General features: G+C 44.1%; 1 protein-coding gene across 3 annotated transcripts in view; it reads right to left on the bottom strand.

Annotated features, from left to right (window-relative positions):
- Window positions 1-22,035, bottom strand: part of STAG1 (stromal antigen 1) — a 348,090-nt gene extending 326,055 nt beyond the window's left edge. For 2 of the 3 annotated variants that reach the window (XM_030574672.1, XM_030574676.1), the window contains exon 1: window positions 21,906-22,035. The gene's annotated coding sequence lies outside the window, so the exon portion shown is untranslated. Of the gene's footprint in view, window positions 1-14,837; window positions 14,973-21,905 lie in introns of all 3 variants that reach the window. The other variant, XM_030574674.1, reaches the window with a different exon arrangement.
- Between the last annotated feature and the right edge of the window lie 206 nt (window positions 22,036-22,241).

Below are 22,241 nucleotides of genomic sequence, written 5' to 3'. Positions count from 1 at the left end.
CTCTATCATCTATATGAACAAATTAATTCCAAAAATCAATCAATCTGGTGGAATGGAGGGGGAGGAGGGGCCATTAAATCATTCTGTCACTGTTTTTCTGGAAGTTGCAGCAGGCCAGTCAGTTGATGGACCCAGAGGTGCAACTGCTTCTTGTTGTTTTGACATTGCTATAACTGACACATCATTACCAAGCAAATCTAATTACTCTGCCAGGGGGTGGGGGAGGAGGGGAAGAGGGAGATAGATAGACAGACAGATAGATAACCAAGCTGTACTATTTCTCCGAAAGCCAGTGGAGGTTTCCACAATTAGTTGAGCCACTTCTGGACAGTCTGAATATGCATCAATAATGGCACAATAATTTCAAAAAATGTCCACCTCATCTGGATCCCAGACTCTAACTCATGTGTCTATAACTTGATTATGGTTCCCTACCTACAGGTGGTCTATACATTTGGCATGTGGTTGAAATATTTGCCTTATAAATGATATCTTTGATCATACCTGGCCAATATATTACTGCTTGTCCTGCTTTTGCACTTCACCATTCCCTCAAATACCCTTTTTCAGTAAGCTACTTTTTTCCCTAGTTTAACTGGGTCACAAAGTGCCTACACAGATTCACAGAGTCCAAGACCAGAAGGGACCATTTTGATCATCTAGCCTAACCTCTGTATAACACAGGCCATAGAACTTCTCCCAAACGATTCCCACGGCATCTCTTTTAGAAAAACATCCAGTCTTGATATAAAAATGGTCAGGGATGCTGAATCCATCACAAACCTTGGTACGTTGTTCCAATGGTTAAATAAGCTCATTGTAATAAAATTATGGCTTATTTGCAGTCTGAATTTGTCTAGCTTCAGCTTCCAACCATTGGATCATGTTATACCTTACTCTGCTAGACTGAAGAGCCCACTATTGAATATTTGTTCCCCAGGTAAATACTTACAGACTATATCAAGTCACTTTTTAGACTTCTCTTTGTTCAACTAAAATAGACTCAAAGAGCTCAGTCTATCACTAGAAGGCATGTTTCCTATAGCTTTAATCATTCTTGTTGCGCTCCTATGAACCCTCTCCAATTCATCAACATCCTTCTTGAACAGAGGGCACCAGAACCAGACATAGTGCTCAGCAGAGGTCACACTAGTGACAAATAAAATAACCTCTATTCCTCCTCTAGAGTCCCCTGTTTATGCATCCTAGTATAGCCTTAACTCTTTTTGGCTATAGTGTCAAAACAGGAGTACCTGATCACCTGATTATCCCCCACAGCCCCCTAAATCTTTCAGAGTGACTGCTTCCCAGGATAGAGTCTCCTTATCCTGTAAATATGGCCTACATTCTTTGTTCCTAGATGTATATGTTTACTTTTAGCCATATTAAAATTAACATTATCTGCATGCACCGAATTTACCCAGTGATCCAGATCATTCTGGATCAGTGGCCTTTTCTTTTCATTATTTACTACTCCCCCAATTTTGTGTCATCTGCAAATTTTATCAATGACGATTTTATGTTTCTTCCCAGTCACTGATAAAAATGTTAAACAGCATAAGGACAAGAACTGATCCCAGTGGGACTCCACTGGAAATGCACCTACTCCATGACAACTCCCCATTTACAATTACAGTTGAGACCTAACAGTTAGCCAGTTTATAATCCAGTTAACATGCATTTTAATTTTATACAGTTCTCATTAATCAAAATATCATGCTTTACCAAGTCAAACACCTTAGAGAAGTCAAAATACATTATGTCAACATTATTATCCTTATCAACTAAATTTGTAATCTCATGAAAAAAGATATCAGGGTAGTTTGACAGTCTATTTTCCAGAAACCCATGCTGACTGGCACTCTCCTTTAATTGTTTATTAAAGAAGGGAGTCCCATATCAGCCACTCCATTATCTTGCCCAGGATCTATATCACATTAATGGGCCTGTAACTATCCTGGTCATCCCATTTATTCTTTTAAAAACTGACCCAACATTAGTTTTCTTTCACTCTTCCAGAACTTCCCCGCTGCTCCAAGACTCTTGGGTGCAAGTCATCTGGACCTGCCGAACTAAAAATGTCTATCTTTAATAACAGCTGTTTAACATCCCCCTGAGATACTAGTGGATCAGAAAGACTGAGTTACCTATAAAGTTATCATATGATAAGACTACACAATCTGTTTTCTCCCCCAAATAAAGAACAGCAATATTTGCTGAATATTTCTGCCTTTTTTGCATTATTATTGACAATTCTACCATTTCCATCTAGTAGAAGGACCAACACCACTGTCAGGATTCTTTTTGTTGCTAATATATTTTGAAAAATCCTCATTGTCCTGAACTCTGCTGGCCATAGATTTTTCTTGGTGTCCCTTTGCTTCCCTTATGAATTTTCTGCAATTTCTAGCTTTTGATTTATATTCATTAATAATAATTTCCCCTTTGTTCCTTTTTGTTTTTTTTTTTAAATAGCTGCTTTCACTTCCCCTCTAAACCAGGTCAGTTTTTAACTAGCATGACCTTCTTCCTTGATTGTGGGATTCTGGCTTCTTGAGCATCTTAGTAGAGATGTTCTTAAATGATCCTCAATTATCATTCATTTTTCTGATTACATTCTTCCTCCTGACTGACTTAGCTCATAATTGTTTTCAGTTTTGTGAAACTGGACCTATGAAAGCATCAAGAATATATATAAAGACTGTTCTGGATTTATTCTGCATATTATACATCTGATCAAATCATGATCACTTGCACCTAAGCTACCATTAATTTTTAGTTTTGTGATCAGTTCCTCTTTATCTGGTAGGACAAGACATAGCTAATAAAAAAGTTCCCTGGTGTTGACTGCCACTATTTTTGAATTAGGCAATTGTCATCTATAATGTTTAGAAATTCCAAGGATGCTTTAATACTGTCCGCATGAGATATCAGGCATATGTCACTCAAACTCAAGTCCTCCAATGTCATGCAGGGTTCCCTCTCCGATACATTAGAAAGAGGTGCATAAGGAGACAGTCATCCTGGTTCCGAGTGTGATTTGACGGTCTGTAGCAGACAAACACCAGCTAGTATCCCATCTAGTGCTGTATCTCTTAGGACACTGATCCATAACTATTAAAAGATTGACTCAAACAGGTAATGCCATTTTTTTGACAAAGCATCACTTTCCCTCCCCTTTGCCTTCCTGAACCTTCCTAAATAGGTTAACATTCCAATTGTGTGAATCATCCCACCAGGTTTCAGTAAAACAAACTAGATCAAATTTATGCTGATAAATGAGTAACGTCAATTTCTCTTGTCTGTTATCCAGCTGTCTACCATTGGTGTAAGGCAATTCAAGAATTTCTTCTCTTCATGTGTTTTGGTTAATTAATTTGATCATCTCAAGTGCTCATATCTTCCCTCTTTTTATCCTCTCCCTTTGCTACTAGTTTAACCCCCTCCTGACTACTCTAGCCAGCCTGTTCCCATGGAGATTGATACCCCTTCTGTGGAGGTGGAGGCCAGCCAAACTATACAGTCCCCTCTCCCCAAAGAAGATGGACCAACATTCTACAAAACCACAACACCTCCACCTTTCACCACTTACCTACCTTTAAGGAGAACACCATCTACCACAGAGAGCTTTTGCCTGTGATGTGTATAGTACTTAGACGCTTTTTTCCATCTGAGAAGTACAGCATATATCACGGACTGCAGTGTCTCATCCTGTTCTCTATCACCTGTTACTTTTCCCAGGTGAGGTGAGATAGCACCTGAGTACTCTATCCAGTTGATGTTGATGACATCAGATTCAGGCCTGGTCTACACTACGCGTTTAAACCGAATTTAGCAGCGTTAAACCGATTTAACCCTGCACCCATCCACACAATGAAGCCCTTTATATCAATATAAAGGGCTCTTTAAATCGATTTCTGTACTCCTCCGCAACGAGTGGAGTAGCGCTGAAATCGGTACTGCCATGTCAGATTAGGGTTAGTGTGGCCGCAAATCGACAGTACTGGCCTCTGGGCGGTATCCCACAGTGCACCATTGTGACCACTCTGGAAAGCGATCTGAACTCGGATGCACTGGCCAGGTAGACAGGAAAAGCCCCGTGAACTTCTGAATTTAATTTCCTGTTTGCCCAGTGTGGAGCTCTGATCAGCACAGGTGGCCATGCAGTCTCAAATCCAAAAAGAGCTCCAGCATGGACCGTACGGGAGATACTGGATCTGATCGCTGTATGGGGAGACAAATCTGTTCTATCACAGCTCCGTTATAGAAGACAAAATTACAAAGCATTTGAAAAAATCTCCAGGCTATGATACAGAGTCCACAACACAGTGCTGTGTGACAAGCGTAATGGAAAGCCAAAGAATCAAATGGATGCTCATGGGGGGGAGGGGGAGGAACCGAGGACTCCAGCTATCCCACAGTCCCCACAGTCTCCGAAAAGCATTTGCATTCTTGGCTGAGCTCCCAATGCCTGAAGGGTCAAAAACATCTTCCCGGGTGTTTCAGGGTATATGTTATCAATTTACACCCTTCTCCCGCCCCCGAAAAGGGGAAAAAAACATTTCTCACCTTTTTTCAACGTCACCCTATGTCTACTGCATGCTGCTGGTAGACGGGGTGATGCAGCGCAGAACACCAGCATCCCCTTCCCAGCGGCAGACAGTACAATATGACTGCTATCCATCGTCATCATCAGTCTGTGAGTGCTCCTGGCTGGCCTCGGTGAGGCGGCTGGGGGCACCTGGGTAAAAATGGGAATGACTCCCGGTCATTCCCGGCAGATGGTACAGAACGGCTGGTAACCGTCCTCACCATAGCAACTGGAGGCTGAGCTCTATCAGCCCCCTCACCCCTTTCATGTCTAGAGAAAAGATTCTGTACTGCCTGGACTATCATAGCAGCTGGAGGCTTCCTCCTACTCATTTTATCTCGCTAAAAAGTCAGTGCTTCTTATTCCTGCATTCTTTATTATTTCATTACACAAATGGAGGGACACTGCAAGGGTAGCCCAGGAGGGTTGGGGGAGGAGGGAATCAACTGGTGGGGTTGTTGCAGGGGCACCCCCTAGAATGGCATGTGGCTCATTATTTCTGCGGGATCTCTGGGGCACTGACACGGAGCGGTTGTGCTCTCTGCTTCTCTAGTACACTTGCCCCATATTCTAGGCAGGACTGACTCTATTTTTAGACAAAACAAAAAAGGGAATGACCCGGGGAGCCATTCCCATTTTTGTCTTTGCACCCCTGGCCGACCTCAGCAAGGCCAGCCAGGAGCACTCATGACAGCAGCAGACGGTACAAAACAACTGATAACCATCATCTCATCGCCAATTTACAATGGCAGACGGTGCAACAGGGATGGTAACCGTCTCTGCTACCTTGCAAAGGCAAATGAATGCTGCTGTGTAGCACTGCAGTACCACGTCTATCATCAGCATCCAATACACAAACTGTGACAGTGATAAGGCAAAACAGGCCCCAGGGTTGCCATGCTCTGGCGTCTGCCAGGGCAATCCAGGGAAAAAGGGCGCGAAATGATTGTCTACCGTTGCTTTCACGGAGGATGGATTGAGTGACGACATTTACCCAGAATCACCCGAGACATTGCTTCCGCATTGGGATCTCAACCCAGAATTCCAATGGGCGGGGGAGACTGCGGGAACTATGGGACAGCTACGGGATAGCTGCCCACAATGCAACGCTCCAGACATCGACACTAGCCTTGGTACATGGGCGCACACCACCGAATTAATGTGTTTAGTGTGGCCCCGTGCACTCGACTTTATACAATCTGTTTTACAAAACTGGTTTATGTAAAATCAGAATAATCCCATAGTGTAGACATACCCTCAGTTTATGGATCTTGATCTCAATGGGATGATTCCTCCCAAATATTGGACAATTAAATAGATTTCCTTGATTGAAATCAATCATTTTTTAAGTTCAGTAAGATGCTTTGAAACTTGTGATGCTTGCAATAGATTCTTGAAACAATTAGCAACAGCTTGCGATCAGTTTCAGTCACAATCAACTGACATAGCTGTCGAAAGCTTAGCAATCAAAGGTGATTACCAGAGTGTCCTTTCCGAATTACATATATCTGCGTTCTGTGTTTGGGAAGGCTCTGAGTGCCTATACTACAAGTCCCCAGTCGGTCTTTCCTTTGCAGCAGTACTACACCTAGTCCATTTTTAGACGCATGCAAGGAACTTTTTATATGTCAAAAAACATTAAAATATTGCCATGAAAATTCATAGATGAGTACTGTAATATTTTTTCATTTTGACTGTTTCACTCAGCTCAGCAATCTTCTCATATGCACTGTTTTATCAATTAGATTATCTATGAATTTTCCAACCCAAGTTAACACACTCACAGTCCCTTGTAAAGTCTCTTTTTGTTTTGCCCTATCCATACACAGGGTAGCTTGTACTTTTGCAAGACCCAATTCCTGGCTTGATTCTAGATGTAAAATAGGTGTTCTGTCCCCACTGAGACAGTGATACAGGTGTGCCTAACTTCTTGGTTTTCTACATGCTGAAGCGAAGCAGCAGCTTTCCACCACAGAAATAAGGAATCCATCACTTACAGCATCAATGGAGGTCTGTTTTTCCGTCTGCACAATGATCACGTAGGTAATACAAGATTTCAGCATCTGCGTCCACATTATACACAATGTGCCACGGGTGTTCAATGTAATAGTTTAGTTTGTCTACCCTGACAACTATTGTATGGAATCAGCGCACAATGGTTTAGCACTGGAACAGGGTTTCTTCACGGCATTTACAGTTTTCTTTTGTCTGTATTGTCAGACAAAGTGATTACACTTACAAACTCTGTACTTTTGCCAAATGCTAAACAGAATCTATATGCACTTTCACATCCACACTTCCCATGCAGCAGTCTATTGCAGGGTTTGGGCACCTTCCCTTGCACTGTTTTCCCCATGTGTTTTCCTCTTGTATCTGCTTTTCCTGTCTTACTGAGTAATAACCTCATGCATTGCAGGACGCTGTCTTATGGATATCAAGCTCAACATAGAACTATGACACTGTAGAAATAAGTACTGCTATGAAACCTATCACCATCTTCATGAAGTCTCTTTACAGGAGACTGCAAATCAATACGTCAGTAACGTTAGCAGCCAGGGGGTAGATTTTTCCAGTAATAAAAGAAAACGAAAACTTCTCCAGGAAGCAAATACACAATAAGAGGAATTTTGTTGAAATATGTTCAGGATTTGAGTTTAATGTAAACCAATTCTCACATATTTACAGATGATCTCATTTACTACAGAAAAGTCTTTTCTTACAGTACTTGAGCAGCAAAGCCATTGGTCATCACTAGTTCTCATGACATTTTAGCTACTTATGCACAAAATCTACTCATCTCATCTACTTGAGGTAATGGATAAAAATTAATGTTAGTTTACTCTCCCGGCAAAAGAAAATATATCCAAGAGTAATAGAATTTAGCACAGTGGGTCTTAAACTTTTCTTTTTTTTTAACTGGTGACCACTTTCACACAGCAAGTCTCTGAGTGCAACCCCCCTAATAAATTAAACACATTTTTTAATATATTTAACACTATTATAAATGCTGGCGGCAAATGGGGATGGTGGTGGAGGTTGAGAGCTCAAGACTCCCCTATGTAATAACCTCACGACCCCCTGAGGGATCCTGACCCCCAGTTCGATACCCCCTGATTTAGCAAGCTATGACACTTTCAAGATTAAATCTCAGTGACACTATGAACTTTGAAGATCAAGTAAGCCATCCTGTAGTTTACAAATATATCAAAGCAAACATACTTTAGAGGTAACATTCGAAGAACATACACTTAAACTGGTTAAAAAAAAAGTGCAGATAGTGGAAAAGGAACTAAAAATTAGGCCTTAGGAATCCTGTGGCAAAAAAGGACTCTTGTAATTAAAATTTGTAATGCATACGCAGAAGTGATTTAAAATATCACAAGATATTCAGATGTCCATTTTTTAACCTTTAATTTTAATATCTTTTTTGGTTCTTTTTATTTTAACATCTCAGTCCCTTTACCTTAATTTCCTGTTAGAAGGGAGGGGCTGTTGCATTCTGTTGATAAGATTAGACACAAAGACCTGTTAGGAAAACAGCAGTATTCTAGTTAAACTAAGCTGGGACAGTGATGTCACCCTCCTTCTGCATCCTTTGTTAAGGGTTTGACTTAATGGAGAGCCCACATATCAAAACTGATTTGGAGAAAGGATGGTGGTATGCAACACAAGCAACCTGTTGAAAGATGCAGATGAAAGGAGCGGAGACACAGTTTTGGATTGACACAGCTGCCCCATTGCATGGAGCTTGCAGCATGACATGGGAAAAGGATCTGGCAACCTTCAGGTTCATTTCTCTTTCACACTAGGGTCTCATCTAAACTAGGATTTATGGTTGTTATAGCTCAGTGATTCCCTCAACTTTAATTCACCCTTTGATCACATTCCCAAATCTCTAAATTATGAGCTTGATAAATTACAAATTGTCAGCTAATCCAGGTCAAAGCCTAGGCTTTAGCCCTGTGTTAGGCTCAGTGTGTCAGTGTACCTCCAGGTCAGTGCAGGATTAAAATATATCTAAATCAGTCCTTCAAAATGACCAGTGAGGATGCCTGACCATCTGCTCCCCTTCCAGTTCTCCATGGTCAAGAGGTCACAGAGTCTAGAACAGGGGTGGGCAAACCATGGCCCATGGGTTGCTGGCGGCCCACCAGATAGGGGTCAGGTGCTCGCCCCGCTCCGCCTGCCCAGCGCTCCCCAGCCCCCGACTGACAAGTCCACCATCTTCCTGCACACATAGAGCCACACTCTGCAGGCATGACTTCACCGTGCTGTTTCCAGGATCAGAACTCCCAATCCTTTGCAGCAGCTCCCCCTCAAATGCAACAGCACACCCAATCCCCTCCCAGTCTCCTATGGCCCCACCCTTGAGAGCCTCAACACTGCCCAAGGGCCACACCTGTCCCAGCTAGGGTGCCTCTTCCCATGGCTGTGCCTGGTATGGCCGCTTTGGTGTCACTGTTGGTAGGGCCCCTAGAAGTCCCCAGTACCACCCCTCTAGAGCCCCCATACACACACACTCCATTAGTCTCCCCTCCCCACATCTCGGTAACATCCTTTATAGAGCTCCCCAACCCCGCATGCTAAACACCAGAGAGTCTCCCTCCCACACTGGGCATTCATGGCCCGCCATACAATTTCCATACCCACATGCAGTCCTCAGGCCGAAAAGTTTGCCCACCCCTGATCTAGAAGCTACGAATTAGTGGTCCAGTACATTGTTATGGGCCTTTTCTTGTGAGCTGTTTACATTGAACAACTTTTCTTTCCATTAGATGGGGTGGAATCTGAGTTACTAGAGAGAATTCTTTCCCAGGTGTCTGGCTGCTGAGTCTTGCCCACATGCTCAGGGTTTAACTGATTGCCATATTTGGAGTTGGGAAGGAATTTTCCTATAGAGCAGACTGGCAGATGCCCTGGAGGTTTTATGCCTTCCGCTGCAGCATGGGACACGGGTCACTTGCTGGAGGATTCTCTGAACCTTGAGGTCTTTCAACCACGTTTTGAGGACTTCAATAACTCAGACATAGGTTAGGGGTTTGTTACAGGAGTGAGATAGATTCTGTGGCCTGCATTGTGCAGGAGGTAAGACTAGATGATCATCACGGTCCCTTCTGACCTTAAAGTCTTTAAGTCTATGAGTATAAGGTCCTGGATTCAAATACATGGCTAGCAAAAGGCATTACATATTGCCTTCCGGCCAGAGGCAGTCATAAAAAGTACCAGTAAACTTTTGGAGTGAGGTGCCATCAGTGCATAAATTTGTTACCAGTAATAAGAATAAAAGCCTATTATAATGGCATTGCAAAGCTGCTCATCCAAATGGAGATACACTAGATGGGAGACCAATTCAGGGAGGAGATAAGGTGCCCGAAACATACCTGCCAAAAAGCTAAGGATAAGGCCAAATATGGAAGTGACCTTATTCACTTTCAATTTTATGATTAAATGGACCATATAATTAGTATATGCCCTAACACAATCCCAGAACATACTATGGACAGTAAGGACCACCATTCTACTAAAACGGGACAAGAGTGACCCCAAGCTTAGAGTCACAGAACACTGTGGCTGATGCTACTGAAACAGGGCCCACCACAGCTGAAACTTCATGGCCTGGGAAAACGCTGACAAAATCCCAGGACCTCTTCTAGGAACTTTCAAACACACACATCACTGGAGGTAGATCTAGACTTCAAAAATGTTGAGAACACACCTTTCTCAGGCTTGTAAATGACTTTCATAATTTTATATTTGTAAAGATGTGGTCTGGGAGTAATGGTGGTCACTGTTAAAAGCTTTACTATTGCAGACGTTACATTTTACAGCAAAAATGTTGTGTCCCTTCACCCTCTTCCCTCCCTGCTTTTCCCACCCCCAATCCTTGCCCTTGCACATAGACATGTTCCTGATAAATGACAAGGAGGGGAGGAGGGATCAGAAAAGTGCACACACACACAATGTCTGATGCTTAACCAAGTGTATTTTTATTGTTAAGACAGTAATGGGCAGATTTCAACTGGTATACATGCAAACAGCAAGTCATAATTCATTAGCCATATAAGAAAACACTAATTCACATACAGCTCACACATGTCACTGCGTCAGTAAATGGTACTAACAGCATATGCCGGCAAAAATGCAATACAGGGAAACAGTTTTCCTCCATAAAGCAAAGCATAAACCACACACTGAAAAAAACAGAAACACACACACAAAGAGGTTGAACACACACATGCATTTAGGGCATTGGTTCACAAACTTAAAACAACCTGTGATCCCCTTTCACTAAAATGTCAAGTCTCGCGAACCCCTTCCTAAAAAATGAATATTTCCAGGGATTCTCTCTTTTACCTGCATATAAATTATAAAAGCAGTTATCTTGGAAACATAAAATTGTTTTTATGACATGATTATTACACACTATTAATTATTATTTATCATTACAGTATTTTTATTACATTATGAAAATGGCAACACTTTTCAAAGAGCTCACTTTTGTAGCTTGTATCACTTTGAATAAGCCTGTTATAAGACAAGGTTCCTATGTTCCATCAAGGAGTATCAGATGCAAAACAGCATGAAGGTATTTAAGAAGCCAACTCGAAGAGTTCTTCCTACACAAGCATTCAGGTCTTGAGCAGTCCAGGCAAACAACACACATTACAACAAAGCTTAATCTTGTTCTTCATAATCATTTTAAAAACAATACAAGCTGCCTACTTCATTTTAAAAACAGCAAAAAATATCCACCTCCTTTTCCATTTCTTCTGAGGAGTCTTGAAGTTTAAATCTCCTCAGTGTGATAGATATGCTTGTTTTGATCTGCTTAGCTCTTGGAAGTCCAGGGGTTCCGGGCTGCTGGTCCCATGCTGTCCAGGGTCCCTAGAGACAGCTCTGTCAGCCATTAGGGAATCCCCCCCACCCTGACAACCCCCTGCAACATTTTGCGAACCCCAGTTTGGGAACCACTAATTTAGGGACAGTGGTGGTGATGGGGAAAAAGGAGGTATTGCATTCTGCAAGTACTTGTAACAGACTTTACCTTAAAAGCTTGTTAATTTTAGATCTTATCTTTGCTTATGCCTGTGAAAAAATGTGAGAAAACTTTTCACTAAGCACATTCTCCAAGGGATCAAGTAAATTGTGTGGAAAGCTAAGCCAGCCTCTGCCACCTCCTCCTCCTCCCTGCATATCTCATCTCAAACAGAACTCTTACCTATGCCTTTCCTCCAGCAGTCTGGTGTTATCGAACAGATAAAAAATTCAGCTGCAACTGGTGCTGAATTTTGTCCAACTGCCTGCAACATTTGTTCCCTTTTTCACTTTGGCAACTCAAGAATACTGCTATAGTTCACAGTAGCCACTACATAAAATAATGTGGAATATTTACTGCCATTGCTCTCCTCGGCTTTTGGGCTTCTCCCTTGACCCCACCACCTGATAATTAGTATTAATTTTTTTTTAATTACTTCATCTAAATTTTGAAAAGTAAACCACTAACAAAATATGAAAGGGTGTCTACCCCTCTAACACTGGAAAAGATGAGAAAAATGCCTCAAGTTTGGCATGTGAAACCAAAGATAAAAAGCACCCATGTTAATGGACAGTGTAAGAAAAACATGATAAACCATGGAAATTATTCTTATTTACTCCCTTCCCCCATCCACCCTTTATTATTTTTTAATAAAGTTCCCTCTACTTTCTCCCTGGACCTTTCAAGGCTTACTCTTTTAAGAAAAAAAAAAAAGAGAGACCTATGAATGCCTCAAATATTGAGCAACCCTCTAATCAAACAATGAAGAATCAGGGCAGGCATACTACAGGAGTCCCAAAGGGAAACTGCTGGTCAATATGACCAGAGCTATCAGCTGGAGCTAAAAAAGATAAAGATGCTTGAAGAACTGATGGAAGAAATCAAAGCCAGGACTTAGGACAACAAAGGCAGAATAATACATGATCAGGAAATGAAAGTGCAGGACAGGCAGATCTTTTCAGTTCTAATGATGCAAAAGAGTGGACAACTAGCCTGACCACTTTGGTTCTATGCCTGCACTCACATTCTCATCCCCACAGTATACACTGCAGTCACTTTACACACTACACTGGTCTCTGGGAAGAGTTTATAATTGGAGCTGCGGTCAAGTGTAGTATTTATACGGAACACATCACAGGACATCATCAATACCACATTAAGTAATTGAGACCGCCGACCAGGGAAATAACCCACTTCCTTCCCTGACGAACCAAGGGACACACCCCGCCCATGTACTTATTCGCTACATGGATACCGACTTGGACTCCTTATACAGTCCATGGGTGGCGTACCCGAGCCCACTTATCCACCGACACTTTAAAAACTCTTGCACCCCAATTTGGGTCTATGCTGGCTACGTGATATGTATGTATCATCTCTTCATCCTTGCAACTGATACCTGTAACTCAAGCCTGACCCCAGATGTACAGTACCTTCCCTCTTAACTTGTGTATATTTAATTTTAAACATTAACTTTAATAAAAATTTTAAATCTGTCAAAGTCCAATAGTTCATGCTGTGAAGTGGAGAGAGTCTGTGTACTACGAGCAAATTTGAACTCTCTGTTGAGTCAACAGGTCGGGAATTGCCGCAGACCTTGTGATAGTCACAGCAGATCTGAGAATCACTGTGTTCTTACCCAGCCTGGGACAATAACAGCGGCCCTGGTTTTGTGTTGTTTGATTTTTCCTGAGAACTCTGAATCAGAGGAATTGGAAGAATGCATAGAGGCGATCTACCCACACAGGCTAGAAAGACTATATCCAAGATGAACTGGTTGTCTCCTCCTACTGTAAAGCAAAACCTCTAGCATCTGGAAATACATCTTGCCAAACATTCCCCCAGAGGGAAATATTGTTCACTAACAATTCTTGAATGACCTGTCATGTTGACTGTGTAAATGTCTGCCCAGCTAGTCTTCCAATACATTGCTCATGCCTGCAAGGTGTAGAGCTATTTAAGATTAGTTTGGTACAACTCCCAACTCCCACGGGGCTATACAACTCTGCACAGTTGGCCAGAATGTGCCTCATCTTGTCTGTTGACATAAAACATTATAGTCAATACTTGAACCACTCCACCCTACAGTTGAGGAAGAAAGGGCTCAAGAGCCCAACGTATGAGGGATATATCTCTCAATAGTGGAATATCAATTTCATAAACATGCCATCTGTATGTGATAAATAGCATTTTGCTAGCCAATGGAGAGAGCTCATCTTTAGATATGCGTATTGTTGTGTACATCACAGACATCATAACGCAAATGGTGTAAGAAAGAACATCAATCACTGTATGACATGAGTTCTCCAGTTCCACTTCTAAGTGCTATAAAGATTTTCACATATCTTTCTTCCAGAAGGAAAGCACTGCCTTCTTAAGAGCTCCAACCCAGATCATGACTTTTATTGGCAATTCTCAATTGTGTGACGTTGTCCAATATATTTTGAAACCAAATATTTGAATGAGGTAGGTATTTATAATATAGCTTTTGCTCCAGATTCTTCTATTAGGATACCATGATGTGCTAAACATTCAAGTCAGGATATGGGTATCCGGACATCTCAATTGTGCCTGTACTGCTGAAAAAGGTTTGTGAACACTTGAGGTGTCATAGACATACCAAATGTTAGGACCGTGTGTTGATCATCTCGCCCACAACAAGTATTCAAGTATTTTCAATGCAAATATCTGACTGAGATGTGTAAATAAGCATCTTGCAAATCAAGAACCCAAACCCAATCTTAGTCTTCAAAGTGCCATCAGACTCCTTGTTGTTTTTGTGGATATGGACTAACACGGCTAAGCCCTGATACTTGACAACAATGTGATGGCTGAAGCTATAGTAAGCATGAGAAACCTGAATCTTCTGATGATAGAACTGAACTTCCAAAGGTCTACACTGAGTTGAAGACCTCTTCTGGGATCAAAAAGTACCTGCAATAAAACTCCTTCCCCAAAAATCTTCCGGAACTAAATCTCATGGCACTAACTCTAGTAGTGAACCAACTTCTGATCTTAGCAAGTTCTCATGAGAAGGATCACTGAAGAGAGATGATGAAGCGGGAGTTGAGCAAAATGCTAGTGTCAAACTGAATAGAGTAACCCTGTTAATCTCCAAGATTCACAAGTCTGTGGTGACAGTACTCCCAGGCTCTAAGTGAGAGACTGTTTCCAAATGAAAAAGAGGCTATTTGCAGGTTTAAATCCTACCTGGTGTTTTCATGAATCCTGTCAAACCAAGAGGCCAGTGCAGAGGTTGATGAGGCAGATCTACCTTTTAACTTAAAAGTTTGTAGGGTTTGTGTGTCTGTTGAAGTTGAGCAGGTGATCGTTGCTGGTATTTCCCTGAAAAGAACAGGAAGCAGAGATTGTCTCTAGTAACAAAACATTGGTACACCAAATCTCTTCCGAAAATGTTGTGAAATCCCTAGACCTTGTTGTAGACTTGTATCTTTTAATTTCTCTAGGAGTTACTCTTTTAAAGTTAAGCAGCCCTTCACCATCAAATAGGAAGTCTCTCTCCAGGTTCTTACTTCCAAAAGAAGTCCAGATGAACATAGCCACAAGTAGCACATCAAAGTAACTGAGGGTTCTACAGCTTTAGATGCTAGATCAGAAGCACTGAAGAAATATTTCAGGGTGTGGTTAGCAACCAAACAACCTTCAGTAATCAATGCTTTGACCAGCTTGCTCTGATCTTCTGGCAGCAACTGGGGAAACAGTGCTATTTTTTCCTATAAAGGATATTAGTAATAGGACATCACTGCCTGATAACTAGCTATTTTAATGCCCAGAGCATCTAGTGTCTTACCTTCTCTGTCAGAGACTGCAAAGTGTACTTGAGTCCCATTAGTTCCCTCTGAGCTGCAGATCCCACCACTAGTGAATTTTGAGAATTATAGGCGTGGAACGCCCTTAAGAGACAGTTGGTACAACCTGTCTCCTTTTTGAGAAGTTGCCAAGATGCAGGGTTTAAGTGAGTATTTGTCACTGGCTGTAATAAACTGTCTAAGAGGAAAGACTCCTAGATGATGAAACCAAAACATCAAAAACTGGGTGTGTAGTTTTCTCTGATGCCACTGAAAGGATTTTTAAGGTAGTCATCCCTCCTATGAGTTCATGAAATTGAAGCATATCTTTGGAAGGAGAGGAAGATGATGTTGCGCCCAAACAGTCATCCAGTGAAGTTTAAACATCAGTAGCTCTATCTGCATTCAGACACTCAATAAGATGTTCTGCTTCCTCTTCAGATGGTATGTGTGGGACTAGTAAAAGGAGATGGTTCCCTAAGTACCAATGATTGTGATAGATCCGGACAGAACAGATTTGGTACATGACATTTATACCAAATCCTGGGAGAAGGTTCCCTTTGAAGCTACTTTTCTTCAGACCTCTTAAAATTAGGCTAATACATAGTGATCTCTCTCCTGCCATCCATCTCCACCCTCTGACAGAGTCAGTGAAGGCCAATACGACCACATTGCCCATGTGGTACCTCCCAGTCCTACCAGTGGGTAACTCCCCAACATAATCCCTGGGGGAGAGAGGGTGATCTCACAGTCTGAAGAGATGGAAACAATAGTTTTGATAATGCTCTCTAGGTTCCCTGATCTATTCCCTGGGAAGAGAGCAAAGAAAGGCATCAGAACAGTTATGATTTGATTGCCAACCTGAATGTGAATCCAAAGCAGCTTGGGTAACTGCAAAGTTCAAAAGCCCAAACATATTTCCCTGGAGAATCAGTTGAGGTCTTAGGGGGAGGTTTGCATAGCTAAGGAAACAGGTTTAACTTTGTAAGATTTTTTTCCTTCCTGGAGAAAGAGAAGGAAGAACTGGCTCCAATGCCTTACACTTCTTTCCTCTATCTTTGGGCACTGATGGAAACTTATCCAGTGCTGTAATGGGGGACCCCAATCCAAACGCAGATCTGAACGAAGGAGTTCAAGGAACTCTATGTGATGAATCTGAGCCATCATGGTAACCATGGATCTAGTAAAATCTGCTGACTTCAGGGAAGCATCAGGTGAATTACAGGTTTATCAGGAGGTTTCAAAGGTCTTTAGAAGTCAGAGCCTTATGAGAATGCTTTTGCACTTCAGTGAGCAGAAATGGGAAAGCCAGATTCTTCGAGATATGCTCTCAAGGACTGTTATTTTCAGCAGAGACCAAGCATTTGCGCTTGGTCACAGCTGATTTTTGTGGATTCATAGTTACTGGAACGTTTGGTGTAGCTTCAGTCAAGGAAGCAGATATCTGCAACAAGACATGGTCAGACTTCTTAGCCCCTTCAATGGTCAGAACTAAGACTTGTATTCCAGAACTTATGGATTTCTGCATATCAGAGCCAGAAGATTTAGCCACTAATGCTTTCTGCAATAGCACAGCTTAGAGGCAATTCTGATGTTCCTTTCTGCTCCTGCGGTGAAGGCACTACACATAGAGCAACAAGAAGGCAAATGACCTTCCCCAAGCAGGTCAAACCTTGCACCTGTGAATATGAAGCAAGAAAAGTGGCAGGGAAAGAAGCACACCTTCAACTCTTGTTCCTTAATTTACAGTTATAACATGTGTGAACCACAGATCTCCACTCAGGCCCAAATTTTTTAAGGTATTTAGGCACTGCTGCACTTAGTGTTTCAAATCCTGATTTCAGAGCCTAAATCTCTTTTGAAAATGAGATTTAGGCTCCTAAAAAAAACAGTTAAGCATTCCCACCAAAATCTACCAAAAATCTTTGGCAAAAACAACAAACAAAATTTTAAAACTGAGTATACTAGAAACATGGCAGCAGTACTGGAAACAATCCATTCTGAAGGACACAATGAGGTTTCTAGTCAGTCTACTACCACAGTTGGAAGGAACAGAGGCACTCAGTTCCAAACGTTCAGAACTGTAAGGGAAAAGAAGAACAAGAATGCTCCAATTATCATTGCTACTAAAAGATTCCACCACTGCAATCTAAACAGTTGGTGAATCCCCAGAATAGGCCTCCCTATTCTTTGAGGAGACCTCTGCACAAATACATTTATTGACAATGCACAAGTAATATCATACGGTATATATCATCCATAAATGTATCGCCATTACTGCTTGAAACATGAGACAGTTCCCAACAAAATCCATAGTAATTGCAAATGCATTCCCAATCATAAAGTGCATTGACAGTCTCCATACAAATTTCCAAAGTTCACCTGGTGCTAAACCCATGAGTCAGTAGTCTGCTTTCGGGCTGGCTGAAAGCTGCCTGCAAGGCATTTGCATTTGCCAACTACTCTGATGAAAAAGTCAAATATGCAGAAACACGTTCCTATCACCGCCAGAACATTTTGTAGTGACCAGTAATTATGATTAAGTAAGCTTCTCCATCAAGTCTTGAGCCATCCAGAAGCACTTTCAATCCATCTGCCAAGGTTGTAGTTACATCTTCTATCTGGCTGCCTTGAGTCAGGGTAAGTCTCGTAATGACCCAGGGAAACAGTAGGTAGCAAAATCCCCAAGAACAGTAGTGGGAACATTGATGTATATGTTGTTCTTCAGAAATGCATTCCTGCTTGCTCACAAGCATCCTGGTGTCCTGCACTTTGAAAGTACTTACAGTATTTATACCCATAAAACACTCCTAAAACACCTGAATCACAATTGAGTAATAGCCCTTTTTATTAATGTACTCATTTGCACTTTGTGGACAGCAGATTATGGGTATGTATAGCTCCTGTACAGTTTGGAAATCCCAGCTGCAAGAACACCTCAATGATTTCAGGGACATCAGCCGCCTTCACAACATGTCTACAGCCTAACACTTTTATAGCCAAATAAACCCCACAGACTAAGGCACCCACAATGAACCTACCAACCCCAAACTTATTCCCAACAGATAGGAAACTTGCAACATCTGACTCTTACTAAAGGGTAACACACACCCATCTGACCTGATATTGAGGCCTTGTCATCTGAGCCTGATGGACTCCTCAGACAACTTCGAAAATGTGGCCTTGTTCATCTGAAAGCCTGCACTCACTACTGGTCATCCAAGGTCACCAGAACCAATAGTCTCAACAATATGTTTGAGGGCTAATCCCAGAACCACCACTCAATCTACTGCGTTTCATTAATCAATACAAGAAATCATAATAACTGAGAAGTATCTCCTGCAGCTTGGTCACCAATAATTCACAATTGTTTGGACTGCCATTCCTGGATCAGCAATCTACTCAGGACACCCTCACTGAGACCTCTCATTGGCTGGAGAAAAAATAAGATGCCGGAAAGTGCAGCAAGAGGCATTCAAGTGAGGAATCCAAGCTCCCAGGCAAGGAAAGGTGCTCACAACCAGGTAGCTGATAAGGGTACAGCCTTCCCGACCAGTGAATTCCTGAGCTCATTTATTAAAGTCATCTAGCCATCTACAATCCGCAAATGAACAAATAAGACCTCTCAAAAGGCCATGCAAAATCAGCTTGGCCCAGGAATTCTGGAATGCATAAATCATTGACCCTAACATGAATGAATGATGCACCAATATACAAAGAAAGACTAAAGTTTTAAACACATGACTATTGTGTGTAGATGTGATTATGTTATTATAATTGAGGCTTTGGCTACACTGGTGCTTTACACTGCTGCAACTTTCTCACTCAGGAGTGTGAAAAAACACCCCCCTGAGCACAGCATGTTACAGCGCTGTAAAGCGCCAGTGTAAACACTGCCCCAGTGCTGGGAGCATGGCTCTCAGCGCTGTAAGCTAATCCCCACGGGGAGGTGGAGTACCTGCAGCGCTGGGAGAGCACTCTCCCAGCGCTGGCACCGCGAGCACACTCGCACTTCAAAGCGCTGCCACGGGAGCGCTCCCGCAGCAGCGCTGTACGGCTGCAAGTGTAGCCATACCCTCAGATACACAACTCAAGTTAAGAACAACCCAGGTAACTCTAGTCTAGACAAGCCTTTACCTCCAACAGCTACCTTATACTGCAATCTTGGAAAGTGGAAAAAGCAAGACCTATTGCCTATGTACTCAGGCCTTCATCTATCCCTGCCTCCCCTAATTTCAGAAACAGAATTTATCTGTAGTACATAATTCAAACCATAAATAATTATATTGCAATTATAATTCAAACTACTTCACATTTCACCTGTCAGAGGCCAAAGGCCTCCCATCCATTAAAACAAGCAGGGGTGGAGAGGGGGAATCCCTGCAGATTACCAGGGAGTGAGGGGAGTTTGAGTGGTGCAAGGCAATCACAGAGAAATAAAAACAATTGTTGGAAACATAATGAGTTACCCTGCCTCATCAGCCCTTATCGTCTCATCCACAGATCACCACACTGCTGCTGCTGTTCCCCTTCCTCATCCTTATGCTGCTTTCATGCTTTCTGCCAGGTCACAGCACCACCTCTTCCCACTGCTAACACCATGTCACCTTGCTCCTGCCCCTTCCTCATCTTCGGATCTCAGTGCTCCCAGTTCCAATGTTTTCTTTTGCTCCCAGGCCATAAAGCTGCCGATACTGCCTCCAACCTACCTCACTGGGTACTGTGCTAGAAATATTGATGGTTGCACCCTGCTTCCCAAGTCACAAAGCCACAATGGTCCATAACCCACCTCCAGTCACAGCACCACTGCTCACCCCCCCACCACCACAATGGTCACCATTATCATTGCTGCTTCCAATAAACCTCCTACCCCAATGAGTCACAGCACCACCAGTACAACTTCTGCCTATCACACCATAAGGCCACAGCATCAATGTCATTCCTTCTCACTTCACCACCAAGTCACAGGGTATGCCCTGCTGTCCACCTCCCCCCTTCCCTGTCCAGCTCACCGTATTGCCACCACCACTGCCAATCAATTGTTCCCCACAGGTCACAGTGCCACCAAGTTATAATGCCATTGCTGCCACTTCCCAGACATACAAATTACTACACCTCCATCCAATCCACATAGGTCAAAGCTCTGATGACACTCTTAGCCCCTACATCCCTCCCAAGTGTCAACCCCGCCAGAGATATGCCCCACTTGCCCCCTCTAAGTCACATTGAGGCTGCCAATGATTCTTAACCCCAACAACCACAGGTTATTGCTTCCTATGTCTTCCTCCAACCACTGCTGCTACTGCTGTCCACCTACCAGATATCCCAACACCATTGCTACTGTGGCCCACATCCCTGCCCAGGTTTGCTGCCAATCTTGCTTCCACTGCACACTTTCCTCCCCTACTACCCACCTGCCCCTTCATCCCCTGGTCACAGCACTGCCAAAGACCCTGCTCCTGCTAACCACCCACATCCCCCCTCCAGTCACAGAACCACCAACCCACTACTGCAACCCACTTCCCAATCCATGTCACAGCACCTTCAATCCCACCCCTGCTTACCAAGCTGCTTCACAGCTCACACCACTGCCCAACCCCCCTCATATTGCCCACCTCCCTCTGCAACTCAGTGCAGCCAATTATATCACTGCCCATCTCTCACCCAGATCCCAGCACTGCCACCAACCCCAAATCACAGTGCCACTAACCCCACCCCATCACCCAGCACAGATAACAGTGCAACTTGCCTGCGCTCCCACTATCTGCAGCCTGCCCCCACTGAAAGCATTACAGCCCCCATCACCCGCCCCAGCCAAGTGACAGCGCTGTACCCCCGCCATACACAGCCCAGCCCAGTTCAGTTCAACAGCGCTTTTGACCCCACAGCCTGCCCCAGGTCACAGCACCACCAAACACCCCACTCGCACTCTTCAGTCTCGCCCCAAGTCAGAGCGCCACCAGCCCTGCTCGTGCCCCCAGGTCACAGGACCTTCGTTCCCCGCTGTCCCTTCCCTCAGACTACCGTACCGTCCTCCCTCCCCCCATGACAGACCCGCCAACCCCGCTCGCGCTCCCACCACCCGCAGCACATCGCAGCTTTAGGGGTTGCTGAGGAAACAGCGGGCCTGGCCCAACGCAGGGCAGGGGGACCTTATCCCCACATCGCCGCTAAGGCCCAGGCCCGGCGGCAGGAGAGGCCGCTCTACCCGCCCGGCGCCCCCGGCAGCCCCGCCGGAGACAATGAGATGGCGGCGATCGCCCCGCCCGGGGCACCCGCTGCTCCGGCAGGAGCCGCACCGCCCCGCCTCCTCTTCTCTCTCCTCCCCTCCCCGCACGGGCAGCGCCAGCTCCCGGCCCAGCCGCCGCGGAGACCGAGCGAGCGGCCCCAACCCGCTGCCCCCGCCCCCCGCGCCTCCATCTTGGATCGGCGCCTTAGAGTCGTCCCCCCCCGCGCGCGCCCCGCTCACCTCGGGCCGGGCAGCGCCCCTGGAGCCTGCGCTACGGCTGGCGCGTGGGGTCTAGGTGGGTGCGGGCCGGAGCCAGGCCGGGGCCGGGGCGGTGGCGTTCGCGGGGGCCGCGCTCAGCGGAGCCGCAATCCTAAACCGCCATCTGGCGGCATTTCCGACCCGCCAATGGCGCAGCCGCCGCCGCGCGCCGGACCCCGAGCACCCCCTGCTGGCCGCGCGCCGCCACTACCCCCTCCCAAACTGGTCGATCGGCCCCGCCTCCGTCTGAGCGCGGCACTCGGGGGCGGAGCGCCGCACACCACTTTCGCGCGAAAACCGTGGACATGCGCAGAACGT

This window comes from Gopherus evgoodei, chromosome 9 (genome assembly GCF_007399415.2).
Source record: "Gopherus evgoodei ecotype Sinaloan lineage chromosome 9, rGopEvg1_v1.p, whole genome shotgun sequence".
NCBI lineage: Eukaryota > Metazoa > Chordata > Testudines > Testudinidae > Gopherus > Gopherus evgoodei.
This window is presented reverse-complemented; position numbering and strand designations above follow the sequence as displayed.